This window comes from Antechinus flavipes, chromosome 5 (assembly GCF_016432865.1).
Source record: "Antechinus flavipes isolate AdamAnt ecotype Samford, QLD, Australia chromosome 5, AdamAnt_v2, whole genome shotgun sequence".
NCBI lineage: Eukaryota > Metazoa > Chordata > Mammalia > Dasyuromorphia > Dasyuridae > Antechinus > Antechinus flavipes.
The window spans coordinates 258,210,202-258,227,231 of NC_067402.1; positions in this window are offsets into that span (position 1 = coordinate 258,210,202).

Consider the following 17,030-nt stretch of genomic DNA (forward strand, 5'->3'; position numbering starts at 1 on the left):
ATGGCATCTTTTTTTTTTTCAAAGAAGTACTTCTTTAATTTGAGTATATTTTTTTTTTCAGAATAAAGAACCTACTTGAAGATTAGCCTTTAAACTTTCTTTTTACTTAACCAATTTTGCAAAAAAAAAAAAAAAAAAGAGAGAGTCCATAAGTTTAAATATTTTCTTTTAAAATGATAAATATATATGATACATATATGTTTATATGCACATATATTCATGATAATATGTATTATTTTAAAAAGCATTTAATTTTAAAGTTCCTTCCCCTTTTTCTTTAAACAAGGTATCTCTAAGTTATTGGCCAACATCTACTGTGATTTACCATTTCTCCTTATTATTACAATTTTTTTTGTTTTTTTTTCTATTTGCTGAGGCAATTGGGATTAAGTGACTTACCCAGGGTTGTAGAGGGCCAGAACCCTGTAAAGCTATACTTGAATCAAAGACAGCAGACTGCTTACAGTTAAGCACCTACTCAGTGTGACTGATGATATAATGAATGGTTCTACAGTTAAACATATACTTAATGTGATGTAATTATGTAATCACTCTAGTTGGCACATACTCATTAGCTGTAGTGATGTGATCCTACTGAGGTATTTAAGGGCTGAGAGGATTGGGAGTAAACAGGCTCAGACACAGACAGAGGAATCTCATATACAGACACAGAGAAGTCTCAGACACAGACACAGAGAAGACTAAGGTATGGACACATAAGAGACTCAAGACTCAAAAATCCAGGCTACAGACTGTAACTTTGATTAGCTTTGTGATGGCTCTTCTGCCTTCATCACTTCTCCACGTAAAGACCAACATCTGTTCAGAGAACCTCTAGAAAGCTAGTCTGGACATTACATTCTGGCGCCCTAAATGTGGCGCACTGAAAGAAAGAAGCACACCAAATTTTTAAGCTCTGGACATAAGGACCTACATTCAGCAGTTTGACTGATGCAATTGTAAGCTCAGTGGAGAAGTCCCTGTGACCTGGAAATAGGGTGAGTATAAACATAGACAAGCAGGAAACTTTGTTAAGGGCTAAACTTGTCACTTTTATTTTTCAGCTCAAATGGGGAAAATACTAAGAATAGAGCCTCCCCCATTCCAAGGGAAGTATATAGCACACATAGGTTAATAGAGAAATAAGGTTTGTTGGTAACTCGGAGGCAGATCCCAGGGTTTTTAAATATGTTAGAGTGCACGTCTTCTTGGCTCTCTAAGGAAGAAAAATTAGAGCCAGGTATGTGGGAAATAGTGGGAGAGCAAGTAATTGAATATGACTAAGTTATGGGTCCTGATTCAATTCCTCAGGAAAGATTCCTTATGTACAATATAATACAACTGGCTTTAAAGAATCCCACAAGTTCTAAAAAGAAAAGGAAAATTTTTAATGTGGACAGCCAGACAGGGAAGTGTGAGAAGAAAAAGCAGGAGAAGGATAGTACTGACAATGCAGCTGGTGGGAATAGTCAGTTAGATCAAAGTAAATGTCTTAAGTACCATGCTGATAAGCTTAAAGAATGTGGCACTTCTCATTTTCATAACTCAGTTACACTCCAGCAGGTACCCTTAGGGTATTCCCCCATCTCTCAACCCTCCTCCTTCAATTTCACCTTTGTGGATGGAGGGAAAAGGAGGAGTGGGAGAGGCAGTACCCATGCTGCAACTTTGTCCACCCCCTATGACACAATTACAAAAGGCATTAGGTTAAAGTTAAAGAGGAAGGATATGCTTTGAGAATAGAAGCATATCCTATGATTGAAGAATTCTCTCTTCAGATCAAAGAAAGAAGAAGATATACTTCTTTTAATCTGCAAATTATCAAAGATCTGAAAAAAGCTTGCACTTTTTATGAGGGTCTATATCATTTTATGTTAAGATGTTATTAGAGAATTTGGCTTTTGAAATTTTAACCTCTAAGGATTGGAAATCTATAGTAAGGACACATGCTTAGAACCTGGACAAAACTTGTTGTGGCTTTCTAAATATAGTGAACTCTGTGTGATACAAGCACAATGACATAGGCAAACTGGAGTTAATACTCCAATCATCTATGACCAACTAACAGATCTTATGCAGACACTTCAGCACAGATTAATTACCCCCTAGCAGCAATGAGCAAATTCTTTCTGCTGCTATCAAAGCATGGGGCACTCTCCTGGGAAGACGAGATAGAGGGAAAGCCTTTACGAAAATAGCACAAGGTCCAAATGAACCTTTTGCTGATTTTGTGGAACGTCTGCAGATAGCTGTCATATGAACTATTGGTGAAAATGTATCAACAGGAATTATGATAAGACAACTTGCTAAGGAAAATGTTAATGAGGTTGTAGGAGAATTATACTAGGACTACACAAGAGTGCTCCTTTAGAAGAGATCGTAAGATGCTATGCCTCAGTGGGCACAAATACCTTTTATACCCAGGCTATGATGCAAACTTCCCAAGATCTGAACATGGGAAGATAGGGTCCTTTTTGGCAAGGGACTTCCAGAGAGACTCATCAATGCTTTCAGTGTGGTAAAGTAGGGTATTTGAAAGCTCAAGATTGGCATAAAGATAGAGTGAAAAAACAGGGTGGGAGAACAAGACACAAAACCCCATGTCTAAAATGTAACAGAGGCTTCCATTGGACATCAGAATGTAGAATGACTCAGGGAAACAGGAAGTGAGGCCCAGCTCCAGAGTCTCATGAAAAAAAAAATGGAGCATGATGCAGGCAATGTTACACCCAGAGAGTCTTTAAAAGTAAAGTACTCTAACATGATCAATCAGCTGAGAAGCAACCTAATGGGAAAAAGGGATTACAATTGCTTAGAATAGAGTTGTATGCAGTGGGACTACTGAGATATCCCCTAGAGAGGTAAAATCTATCCCTGTCTGGTCTATAGATCCTTTGCCTCCAGGCACAGTAAGCTTGACCATTTTACCTCCTACGAGTGCCTACAAAACAGTTTATATCCATATATTGATTTGGGAAACTGGCTAATGTGTAGATAATATCCCAGTCACTAATATAGGTAGAGAATGAGTGACTTATCACCCAGGAGAAGTAGTAGCATCAGGATTTCTGATACATACTCCTAATAGGCAATTTGATGATATTTATCCAGATTTTGACTCCACAACAGAATGCGGGAATATTTTGGACAGCAGCTGTGACAGCTGACTGACCTATACTCACTAGCTATGTAAATGGCATACCATTGAAACGGTTGGTAGACACGGGTGCAAATCATACAGTCATTAGAGGTGCCAGTTGGCCAAGTCATTGGCCAGAGATTAAGGAAGACAGCTATATGTCTGGCATAGGAGGATCAATAGCAGCTGAAGGTAGTGATACCCCTTTGAGATGGACATTTGAAGGTGAACCAGGAGTTTTTCCTCCTTTTATACTTGAAAAAATCTCCATCAAACTACAGAGAAGAGATATCTTACAAGAGTTAGGAATACAATTGAGTACTTCAGCTTTTTAGGCAGAGCTGTGTTGAAGGCCTGCCTATACACTCACCTCCAATCAATGAAAAACTGATACACCAGTGCGGATAGAACAATGGCCCTGACAAAGTGAAAAAATTCAGGCCTTATTAGATATAGTACAGGAACAACTTAACCAAGGATACTTACAAACTTCTCTAAGCCCTTGGAATTCTCCTGTATTTGTTGTAAAAAAGAAATCTGGAAAATGGAGGATGTTGATTGACTTAAGAAAAGTAAATTAACAGATGCAAACTATACGAACTCTTCAGCCTGGGCTTCTATCTCCTACTTAATTGCCTAGAGGATGGCCTCTTTGGGATATAGACATTAAGGATTGTTTCTATTCTATCCCTTTAGATAAGGAGGATATGAAAAGCATTGCCTTTTTGGTACCCGGAGTTAATTTAGCTGAGCCTTATAAAAAATAAGAATAGATAGTTTTGCCACAGGGAATGAAAAATATCCCTACTCTGTGTCAAATGTGTGTTGCTGCTGCTCTTACTCCTGTAAGAAAAGTTATGATGTTACATTACATGGATGATATCTTGGGGTGTGTACCTGAGGATCAAATGTTAGAAGCATGTCTACAAAAGACCATAAAAACACTAAGGAACTACAAATTGCATGTAGCTCAAAAAAAGAAAAATTCAAAGGCACACTCCTTTTCAATATTTAGGATATGAAGTATATCCTAAGGTGTTTACATTACAAAAGCTTTCTTTAAGAATAGAGAAGTTGAACACCTTAAATGACTTTCAGAAATTGATAGGAGATATCCAATGGAAGCATCCAGTGTTAGGCTTAACTACCTATCAACTACAACCATTATATGACATTTTAAGGGGAGAAACTGCTTTAAACTCACTGTGCCAGCATACAAAAGAATCTCAAGAGGTTTTGAGAGTGAACTGGTTTTATCCAATGTTGTTGAAAAAGTTACTCAAAAACCCTTGGAAATATCAGTTTTTGCCACAAAAGAGGCACCCACAGTAGTCCTTCATTAAGGAGACCGTGTGATAGAGTGGGTGAACCTTCCAGCACAACAGGAACAAAGCCTTACTCCTTATTCTTACCCCGTGCTTGTGGCTAGAATTTTATTAAATGCCATTAAGCAAGTAGTACAATTATCTGGGATAAGACCTGACAAGATATACATCTTTTATACCAATCCACAAATTAATGTATGCTGTGAAACCATCCCAGAGTGGCAAATTTTATTGGCCACAGCTTCAAATTTTACACATGGGTCTCCATTAAAAAGAACTCGGCTATTACATAATTGGCAATGGATTTTTGAAGAAAAAGTTTCTAAAGGACCAACTATCTTTACAGATGCATCCAAACATAGCCATTTGTGCTGTATACTCTCATGACTTAACTATAGAGTAGTCAGAACTCCTTTTCAATCCCACTCAGCAGAATGAATTGTATGCATTTATTTTAGGATATAAAATTAGTTTATCATGCATCAGTCCAAAAAAGTCTTAACAAATTTTGTTCTACAACATGCTATAATGTTAGTATGTCAGTCTACTCAAATACTAAGAAATTGAAGGTTAGAATGTGGAAACTGAAAACAAGTACTTCCTTGAAAGCATAAAACAAATATACTTTAGCAATATAAGCATTTTAACTTACTTATTAATATTTTTACTCACTCAACTAGGCTAAAAATATCATTAATTATCCTCTTCCTATACAGAGGATAGATAACTTGCCTAATACCTTTCTAGCCTTAGTGTTTTTTTGGTGGTTGTTGTTTTTTCCTTCACAAATATGTGCAGCATTTCCTGATTGGAGAAGAAAATGATTCAATGGCTATGGACAGGTGGAGCATATGTGACTGTTTAATTTCCAGGAGAGAGGAATAGCCTATATGCTGCTAGAAGTGAACCATATTTGTTCCTATATGTATATTCTGTGTGGGCATCCTTGAAAGTCTGGCAGCGAAGGGATGATTTTATTTTTGGTACCTCAGAAATGAATGAAGTAGACAGTACAGAACTCCGACAAGATGGATAGGCAAAGTAACCCTCAGTCTCTCATTTTCCAGAACATCTAGACCAATGAACTCGTGGAACTTTGGATCAAGTGAATATTTATATATTTTTTGTTATTATTTTACATTTGATTTTATCTCCCTTCATGAAAAATTCAGGGGAAAAAATGGGTATTGTGTTAGTTTAGTAAAAACTTAGATTAGATTTTAGTGTCATGTACATAATAATAGGTATTCTGTGATATTAGGTGATCATGTCTGTAATGAATATACCTTTCAAAGGAACTAACAAAATGAGATATTGGAAAATAATTGTCAGGAAGACTAGTAAACTCCAGAAAAGCTTTATGTAGTTGTCACATGAGAAAGTTTCTGAAGGAAGAGTGATTTCACCAGATGGCTGGGAAAGATACAGGGCAGGACAATATATAGAAAAACAAACATAATAGTTTGGTGGGAAAAGAGAGAGAAGACAAGCAGTATGAAGTAAGGTTTAAAAGCTGAGGATTCTAACTCAGGGCCGTAGGAGCTCCCATTTTCGCATTCCATAAATGATTAATGGCAAGTGATTCCCCTCGCCCCTTCCCCAGTTATTGGGGAAAAGTTCTATTTTTCATGTTGTATTTAATTCAAGGGTCACTTCATTTCAACATCCTTAAACTTGTCACTTCACACTAGGCTCAGCAAAGTGGGCCAACAAACAACTCACAGTACATCCAGAGCTCCTCATATTTTGTGTGAAAGGAAGGGAGCCTTTGTTTGCTCTCTCCCCCTGGTGCCAAGGAAGCCATCTTCCACTACCTGTTCCTCACTTCCCTTTTCTTTTTTTAACCTTTTGTCACTTTTGTTACCATTTACTGTCATCACCTACGGTACAAGAGTCTGACCAGAAACAGAACAATCTAGTCTTTAATCAGCAGCTCCTTAAGGTTTTTAACAATGAGGTTTTATAACCCATTTTCTTCAGTTTACATTTTATCTAAAAAGCCACAGGGCATAAATACACCAAAGTTTTCAGGATCTGGGGATGGCAGAGATCAAAAAAGTATGAGAGGCAGGGCAGGAATGAGGAAGTCCCAATGCGAGTTCTACATGTGAACCACATTAGTTGTCTGACTATGAACAAAGCACTTAAACTTGCAGTGCTCTAGACCATTCTCTGAGACAGTTTTAATGAAAACAGAGGTCTAGTCTCTATCATCAAAATGAATTATGTACATGGCCTGGCATCATAGAAGTAGATATCTGCATAACTAAACAAATAAACTGAAAAGTAGCTCATTTGGTTTGCTGAAACCTAACACAATGCAAAGTCTGGATGGGTATTAACACAGCTAATTCCTAGAGCCAATCAGTCACTCCACATCATACATAGCTATTTCTGTTCTATCTACTGCCCAACTTCCTCTCTCTTTCTAATACTAATACTTCCTTATTTTTTTCCTCCTCAGGCAAGCCTTCGGTGATACTGCTTACAGGTTCTGTGAGAAGCACTAGGACTTCATGCAATTTCTTCTCTTCTATGTATTTAATGATAGATTCTATTCCAGCTCCCACAATCGACCCCTTGTTTCTCCAGCTCTTGGAGATATCATTTTTCGTTTTATTTTTTAATACAAATACCACTACCTACATATTATAATCTTACCTTCATGTTGTACCAACAAAATATCGCCTTTTATGTTTTGCTTTTTAGATGCAAGCATATGTCTTTCAGCTCTTTCCTGGACACTCCCAGGGGCATACTGGTCAAACGAAAACATCAAGAAAATTGTTATCAAGCCCACTGATGAAAGCACTCCTAAACGTTTTCTACTGATAAATTGTGAAGAATTTCCACTTGAGAGAGAAATGAGAGTTCTACAGAAAATACAATGTTTTTATAACATTTTCTTCAAATGAACAATCTCATGCTTATACTTTCCCAGTTTACTCTTCTTTTTTTCTTTAGAGAGAGATAGCTCTGGTAAACATAGTGCTGCAGGCTGGGGTATACTTTCTCAGACAGACATGGCTAAACTTGCAAGTTATAAAATTCTAACTTAGGATATTATCTTTATGGTTGTCATGATGATATTGCAAAATACATATTAAAAATATTTTTCAAAATGCTTTCTTAAAATATGTTTCAAAATATTGTTATACTGCATAAGAAATGACAATGATTCCCCACAATATGTCTTTTCCAGAAAGTATTTTATGTTCCTATTACAGGTCCTCTGTTATAGTTAAACATCAAGATTTACATTTGCAAGCTTCCTTACTTACTCCTGCCTATCCTCTCTCATGGAAGGTTTGCTTTTTTAATTTCTGCCAATCAAAATTTGACCCTATTATTAAACCCTAATTATTATTCCTTTTATGAAATTTTTCCTCATTAAACACAAGTAATTTTGCCATTTCTGTTGGTACTGGATTCAATAGCACTGTATACAATTTCAACAGAAAAAAAAATAGTGGCATATAATATGTACACACTGGAGCAAAACTTTTTCATAGAATGTCTTGTGAGAAAATCTACAAGTATTTATTATTGTGCCATAATCTTAATATGATGTCGCTTCCAAACAGGCAAAAGGAGAACATCATCCTTACTAAGACATGTCCCGTCTTGGTAAAATCTCATCTGTATTATTATGTTTAGACAGGACAATGGAAATGTGCAATTCAGAGGACCTAAAAGAGACCTTAGAGGTCATCCATAATTCATATCACAGGTAGAACAATTAAGCAAGTGTAGGTATCTACTCAACAACTAATTAGGGGCTTAGAATATAGGACAAGAGCTTGCTTTGTTCACCTTGACCCTGTAAGGCAGAACCATTACAGCTGGCTGCAAATTGTAGAAAGATAAATTATAGCTTAAGATGAGAAAATATCACCAACAATTAGAGCCATTCAAATTAAAAGTTGGCCACTTTACTTGGGTAGTAATTTTTCAGCCACAAAATGTTTTCATCTAGTTTTGGAGGATACTGCAGAGAAGACTCATTATTTGGGATAAAGATCAATTACAAAATGCTGATCATCAGTGCTAAGATTTTATTACTTTGGCATGTTTTAATGTCATATATTAACATTTATATACATTATTTTTTCCTAAAATAACATGCATTTCTAGACATTGACATTTCAGATTATTATTTTGTCATTAGTGAATAAATTTTGGACCGTCTGTAAGAAAGAATTCAGGACTAAGACACTCTTTCATATGAATTCAGATCCATGCTAATTCTGTTACCACAATTATTTTGCCTACTAAGGGGGAAATAATCATATCATCAGCTTAAGTCAGTTTCAATTAGCTTCCTTATCACATTAGAAGAGTGCGAAATGCCAGCATCCACAATATCAAAGGACTCATCTTTCCTGTTATTACCTATCAAGGGTTGAAATTTTGCTGCTAGGCCCGCTACCTCCAAAGGAAATTTCAGCTTCCATAAATAAGACAAACAATGCATTTCAAAGTGTACTAAGTTCCTAAAAACACATTTAAAATGAGCATAAAATATACATTTACTGAAATGAAATATCAGAAATTTCTTTATCATTCTTCCATACCTGTTCTAGATATGTTTTATCAAAACTTTCTTTGCTTCTGTTCGATGTTCTTTTAAATTCCGATTTTTGTCTGAAGTCTAAATTGATATTTAAACAAAAATTCATTTTATTTAAAAATATTTTTCTTATATGAATAAGATTCTTCCCCTATTTTGAGTGAAGACATAATTTAAGAATTTTCTATGTTACTAATTATGGATTTACTGATTCTTTTGTAATGTCAATCTACTACTACATTTTATGTTTTTTGTGAGATATTTCTTTCATAGGAGCCAAACCGGGGAGTGGTAAAGATTGGTTTACATACTCAATCTAGCTGAAACTGTTACATTTGAAAAGTAAAGGTAAACTGAGAGAAAGTTGCTACTTAGGCTGGGAACTGAGAAATAAATTGAGTCAATGGATGTTCCAAATAACCAAAGATCTTAATAGAACATTAATAAAATTTAAAATTTGAGTAAATAAAAAAGAAGAAAGGCGGTGGGGAGAACAGTAAGATAGTTTAGATAGTGAATAGCATCATGAGAATAGAAACAACATGACAAACTGATAATGGAGAATGCAGAGTTAGCAACAAGCAGTTCCTTCTGTTTGGTGAATAAGAAAAATTCATTGGTTGAGTCCATCTCCAACTTCAGAGATATTGTTCTAGACTTCTTTGGTTTATAAGCCAAACAGAACTGAATAACAGCTTTACTGTATGAAGATCATAGTGGTAATCAATTTCCATACACAAGAGTAGAAACATAATTAACAAGATAACTAGATTCTAAAGTTAATTCATGACAGGACAAATGAATTTTTGAAATAAGACAAAAAGTTATGACAAGCATAAAGAGGATAAAATCTAATGGTAAACAACAGAATCAAACTCATATTATTTACAAACACTGAGAGAACAATATAAATGATAATTGTGAAACCCACTGGCCAGGACTTTCTGAAAGAAAAAGAGAAATAAAGGAAATGACATCGGGTTTCTTCAGCAACTCTATAAGCTACTCTGATTAAATCAAGGAAACATGTAACTAAGATACATGGATAATATTCCAGAGTAAATTTAAAATTCATTTTAAAAATTATTTGAGAGCTAGATAGAATATAATATAAATGTAAAGCAATTCAGTGGTGAAAAGATTAACATAAAAAATTTTAGAAAATCTCATGTGTCAAGAAAATTAGTTATAATTCAAAATGAGAGAATAAAAGGAAAAAATATTCTTATATGGATTTTATATGGGAATATTGAAACCTCAAAGTTTTAGGATTTTGAAAAAAAAAAGAAATAGGAATATACAATTAAGTATAAACATCATTAGAGCACAATTAAGACACAATTTTAAACTAGTCCCTTTCAGCATTTGTGGAAGTTGTTAACACCGATTAAAGGAGATAATCACAACACCTTGTAGATTCTAGTCTACTGACAGCATTAATCACAGTGAATTTTGTTATTGCATGCCTTTCTCATTTATTTTGCTTGCTTATGGATTCTAATAAGGATTGCAATGTAACAAATTGAGCAAATAATCTACTTATAGTAAATTTAGAATATTAACCCCTACCTTTCTCCTGTTTTTTGGCATCCTCTATTTGTATAGGGGGTTCAGACTGCTTCTTGGGGACTGGTTTTTCAAGGATAATTCCCACCTTAGAGACTCTGTCAGTCCCACTTCCACCTTCAGCTGCAGCTCTAGCTCCTTTATCTTCTTTTGGTGGAATCTTTTCTACCTCTGTGGAGAATAACAGAGTTTTGGTCACTAGCAGGGATTGGCAAGGAGAATTATTTGGAAACTTCACATCCTTGGAACTTGTGGGACTCTCCTTTTTCTGAGAATTACTTAAAGAATCCCTTCTTGAGGCATCTGAAAAGTAAATATTTGAGTTCAATAGTACATTACTTTTATCCACCTGACATCATTTTTTTCATAGCTGGGTACTCAAATTGCTCTTATTCAGATGATTTCATTTTGCTTATTTCTGGCACTTGATCTGTCTGTAACTTTCCAACAATTCTTTGCCTTCAGTATTTAGCCTCTTTTTCTTGAATCATTAAATCATAATTCTCTTTAAAAATTTTATTTTATGTGATGTTCCAAAGAATGTTTGGAATGTATTAAAATAGTTGGGGAGAGGTTTTTTTTTAAAAAACCTTTTATTATTAAATTAAAATGGGTATTTTATTTTTCACAATAGTTGGAATTAGAAAATAAAGTCTTAACCTAACATTTTTATTATAGGTTATACAATTTATATGAAAGGAACTCTAGAGTGAGGAAAACCTAGTCTAGTAATTTCTCTGAAACTTTGCCTAGATAGTTGCCTAGGTAGGATACCTCAAAGTTTAGTGAATTGCCCAGCATCACAAGGTTAGTGTAAATTAAGAGATGAGATTTAAAATCATAGCTTTTTTGTTTTGAAGCCAGCTTTTTATCCACAGTTGTAGAGGGCTGCCAAGAGTGGGAGAGCTCTGGATAAGGTATAAGACCCTTCAGCCCAGAGCGAACCTGCTGACAATGTCTGATATGGCTCCCCATTTCCCTTTGGTGCCCACCTCCCCTCCTGAGAAGTCAGGAAGGGGATGATGACCTCTCTTTGGTGTTCTCACCCTTCCTGAGAAGTCAGGGAGGATATGACCACTTAAATTCTACTTGAAACAAGGGACACTTACAGTAAAGAGAGGCATTTACATAGCAACAGCAGAATGTTATTTTAGTTAGCACTTGCTCAGTGTGATATGGTGATGTAATGGTTACATCAGGTGGCACCTGCTCAGTGTGCTGTAGTGATATAATCATTCTAAAGTATTTCAGAGCTGAGAGGACTTCAAATAAATGGACTCCACCTTTGATCATCCTTGTGAGTCTCCTGCCTTCATCACTACTCCACTAAGAACAGGGATTCAGGCTGGTCGTGAGGTCCTCCTGAGAATTAGTCCAGATGGTATATTTTGGCACCCTAGAGTGAGGGCTCTAGAAAATAACGGGACGTTTTGTCACTCCAACTTGGGGGCTCTAAAAAGTACACTACACACTATGATGAAATATTTTCTACAGAAAACTCTCACAATTAGCATCCTTTCAGTGTATGTTTTTTGTTAAAGGATTGTCAATTCTTCTAAGGATCAAGGCATCTTTTTTTTTAAATAGTAATTTTTTAATTTGAGGATAATATTTTCTTTAAATAATGTACCTACTTGAAGACTTGAAGATTTTTAAACTTTTCTTTTACCTTGCATATTTTGAAAAAAAAAAAGGAGGGTTCTTAAGTGTGTAGGTATTCTCTTTTAAAATATGATAAAACTACGTATACACTAGTTTGAAAATGTGCAAACATAGGATTATGATGTATGAAAAGGATAAACTAAGAGAATATGTGATAAACATTTAATTTTAAAGTTTCTTTCCCTGTTTGTTTAATCATGGCATCTCCAAGTTACTGTGCCATATCTACCCCTTTTTACCATGTCTAATTACTATAGTTATTTATAGTCACACCAGAAACCATTTTTTTTCCTGCTTTGGAGCCTAAAACTCTATTGAAATTTCTTACTGCAAGGATATTAATGGTATCTTAGATGCGAAATCAGATAGGCTTTTTTTAAGTCTTGACCTTTCATGATCTTACATAGTCTCAGATCCTTCCTAACTGTGAAAATCTCTGTAAGATGTTTTTTTGTGAATCTCATCCCATTCTCCAGATTTCATTGGGAAGTATGCACAATAGGTCATACCACATTATCTTCACCTTTTGACAGTACTAGATTGACTTTATGACCAAGAGATTATTGTCATTGTATACCTAGATTTCCCAAAATACTTCAAAAAATCCCTCATATCACCTTTGGGAACAAATAACAAAAACAAGCAGAAACAAAAAATACAAGAAGTATCAATATATCATTGTCTATCAGAATTTGTTGGATTTTTTAAATACTTTAAATAAAAGATTAACAGAATTTTTAAAGAACTGTGTCACTGATCAATCAAATCTACTGAAATAAAACCAACAAAAACATTTAAACCTGAATATGATATATTATTTGATTTATAGTTTCTTCAGTCATAGTATTAACAATAATATTCCCTGGTATCATGACTGCATTCTATCCAAGTTAAATCATGGAAATTATGACTGGGAATCCATTCACCTAAGTAGGCCATTTAATACATGGGGAAATTGATTCAATTTTCCTTAAAGACAAAAAAGCAAAGGAAAAATATTCATTTATGGATTTTATATGGAAATATTCAAGCCTCAAGTTTTAGGATTAAAAACCGTTACAAAAAAAGAAGTCAGTAATTGAAGTTGATTGCACAAAAGACACAGGACACAACTGGGATACAAATTTAAACTAGCCCCTTTCAACATTTCAGAATTTGTTATACTGATCAGAGGAGAAAATAAAAACATATTGATAAAAAGGCACTTTCTAGAATCTGATCTGCTGAGAGCAATGACTACAGGCAATAAATTTTGTTATCAGATGACTTTACAATTTGTTTTGCTTACTATTCTAATGATGATTGGGAGGTAATAAATTCTGTAAAAAATGTACTTGTAGAGAATGTTATCTCTATATCTCTACTTATCATAAGTTGTTTCCCTTTTCCTTTTTGTCCAGATGGTTCACAAGACTTTCCTGGGGACTGGTTTTTCCAGGACAACTCCAGCCTTGGAGCTAGTGTCTGGTCCAATTCCAGATTCAGCTGTTTCACCTTCCTGTTGTGGACTCTTTGAAACTTGTGTGAAGAATAACTGATTTTTAATCACTGGAAGGAATTGGCAAGGATAATTCCTAGAAAATGCACATTTTTTTGAACTTCTGTTGACTATTTTTTAATGAAATTTATTTATGAAATTTTAATGAAAATTACTTGTAGAATCCCTTTTTGAAGCAACTGAAAATCAATATTTGAGTTAAATTTTACATCACATGCATCCACCTAACATTATTATTTTTTTTCTTCGCTGGGTACTCCAATTCCATGCATTCAAATGATTTTATTTTGTTTATTTGTGAAATTTTTATTTATCTGTTATCATATGATAAACTCACCAACAACTTTCAGTATTCAGTCTATCTTCTTTTTCTTAGATCAAGAGTTCTAAATCTCTTATGAAATTTTATCTCCATGTAGAGTTCCAAAGAATGTGTTATTAAAATAGTTGGGGAAAGGTCTTTTGTCAAAACCTTTTATACTTGAAATATATATTTGTTTCTAATAAAATATTTAACTCTAATTAAGTACAAAATATATATTTAATTTAATTAAAATTCCCTTCAACATGTATAATTTAACAGTTATGGAAAACCAAGCTATTTACAGAGATATTGATAATAAATATCAGAAAGTAAAAGTTAAAATTTTGAACATCATTTCTTTTATGATATAAAATTAGTTTACCATGAAGCAATTCAAAAATTTCTTAACAAATTTTGTACTACAATAAGCTAATAAGTTAGCGTTAGCATATAGAAGAGAAAGGAATTTGTCACCAGAGAAGAACCAGAGACTATTATTTTTCACAAAATAGATAATTTTGATTATATTAAGTTAAAAACTTTTGTGCAAACAAAACTAATGCAGACAAGATTAGAAAAGAAGCAATAAACTAGGAAAACATTTCTACATTCAAAGGTTCTGATAAAGGCCTCATTTCTAAAATAGATAGAGAATTGACTCAAATATATAATAGTTAATGCCATTCTCCAATTGATAAATGGTCCAAGAATACAAACAATTTTCAGATGAAGAAATTGACACTATTTGTAGTCACAGGAAAAGATGCTCCAAATCACAACTGATCAGGGAAATGCAAATTAAGACAACTCTGAGATACCCCTACACACCAGTCAGATTGGCTAAAATGACAGGAAACAATAAAGACGAATGTTGGAGGGGACATGGGAAAACTGGGGTATTGATACATTATATATATTCACTGATACTGTGAATGGATCCAGCCATTCTGGAGAGCAATTTGGAATTATGCTCAAAAAGTTGTCATATTGTGCATACCCTTTGACCCAGCAGTGTTACTACTGGGCTTATACCCCAAAGAGATCTTAAAGAAGGAAAAGGACCCACATGCTCAAAAAATGTTTGTGGCAGCCCTTTTTGTAGTGGCCAGAAACCGGAAACTAAGTGATGTCCATCATGGAGAATGGCTGAATAAATTATGGTATATGAATGCTATGGAATATTATTATTCTGTAAGAAATGACTAGCAGGATGATTTCAGAGAGTCTTGGAGAGACATAAATGAACTGATTATAAGTGAAATGAGCAGAATTAGGAGATTATACACAGCAACAAAAGACTATTTTTTTTTCAGTTTATATTTTATCCTATGGTCACCTCATTTTAACTGAATGTTAAAATTCGAACTGAACTCTAACATGTAGCAAAGTGGAGCAAAAAAGAACTCTCAGAAAATCCTGAGGGTCTCATATCCTTAATGAAAGGAAAAGGGTCTTTGGTTGCTTTTTCTTCATGTTTCCAATGCACTTATCATCTCCCATCTCTGTTTCTCATTACCTGTTGCTTTTTATTTTTTTCCATCTTTTATCCCCATTTACTTTCTTCAGCCTAAAGAATCTCATCTTACAAGGATCGAAACAGAAACAGAATAATCTAGACTTTAGTAAGCAGATCCTTAAGAATTTTTTAAATGAAGATTAGGAGAAAGTTTTTTTTTTTTCATTTTGAATTTTTTCTGATAAATACAAAATAAATAAACCAAAAGATTCAGATTCTGGGGATGAGAGAGACCAGTTAAGTTTGAGATACTGTCCTGGAATGAAAAGGTCTAAGCCCAAACTCTACCTCTGAACCACATTGGTTGTGTGACTATGAACAATTTATATATAATTATTTTTGTTACTATTTTATATTTGGTCTGTTTCCCTTTAGGGAACTATGCCTATGAACGAGGCACTTAAACTTTCAATGCTCTATATAATTCTTTCAGACCCTGCTTCAATGAAATTACAGGGCTAGTCTCTATCACCAAAAAGAATTATGTGATATAGGCACTTTCATGGAGAAGTCATCAATCTGTTCAACCAACTAATTAAACTGAAAAGTATCTCATTCAGTTTGCCAAATTAAATGCCATTCAAATACCCTGGATGCGTATTAATAGAGACAACTCCTGGAGCCAATCAGTCACTCCATATCATACATAATTATTTCTGTTCTTTCTTTTTATCTAATGACCTCTTGCTCTCTCCTGTCAATATTACTTCTTCCTTTTTTTTTTTTTTTCCCTTTCAGACAAGCCTTCGGTGAAATTACTTATAGATTCTGTGAGTAGGACTAGAACTTCATGCAGTTTCTTACTTTGGCATATTTGATGATAGATTCTATTCCAGCACCCACTATCAAGCCCCCATTTCTCCTGCAACTAGGTATCATTTTCTTTTCTTTCTTTTATTTTTTTTTAAAGAAACCTACCTATCTATATAATATAATCTTACCTTCACGTTGTCCCATCAAAATACTTTCTTTTATATTTTGATCTCTGGCCTTAAGTCTTGCCAATCCTTCCAGGAGATTTTCAGAGGAACGCTGATCAAATGAAAAGAGCAACAAAATAGTAAGCCCAGTAACGAAAGCAGTCCTGAATGATTTCTGCTTGTAAATTGTGAAGAATTTCCAGAGAGAAATTAGCATTCTACCAAAAATAAACTGTTTTTATAACATTTTCTTCAAAAGAACAACTTCATATTTATACTTTCCAAGTTTACTCTTCTGCGCTTTTGCTTTAGATGAGATAACTCCAACTTTTTTTTTTTTTTCATGGAAAATAATTATGCCTTTTATTACTGGCCCTCTGTAACAGCTAAATTCAAGACTGGCATTTCTCTCAAGCATCCTTACTATCCTCTCTCTCTGCATGTTTTCCTGCTTCTTCTCTGCTAATCCAAACCTGACCCTATCATTACACCCTAATTATTACCATTTTCATTAAGTCTTTTCTGATTCA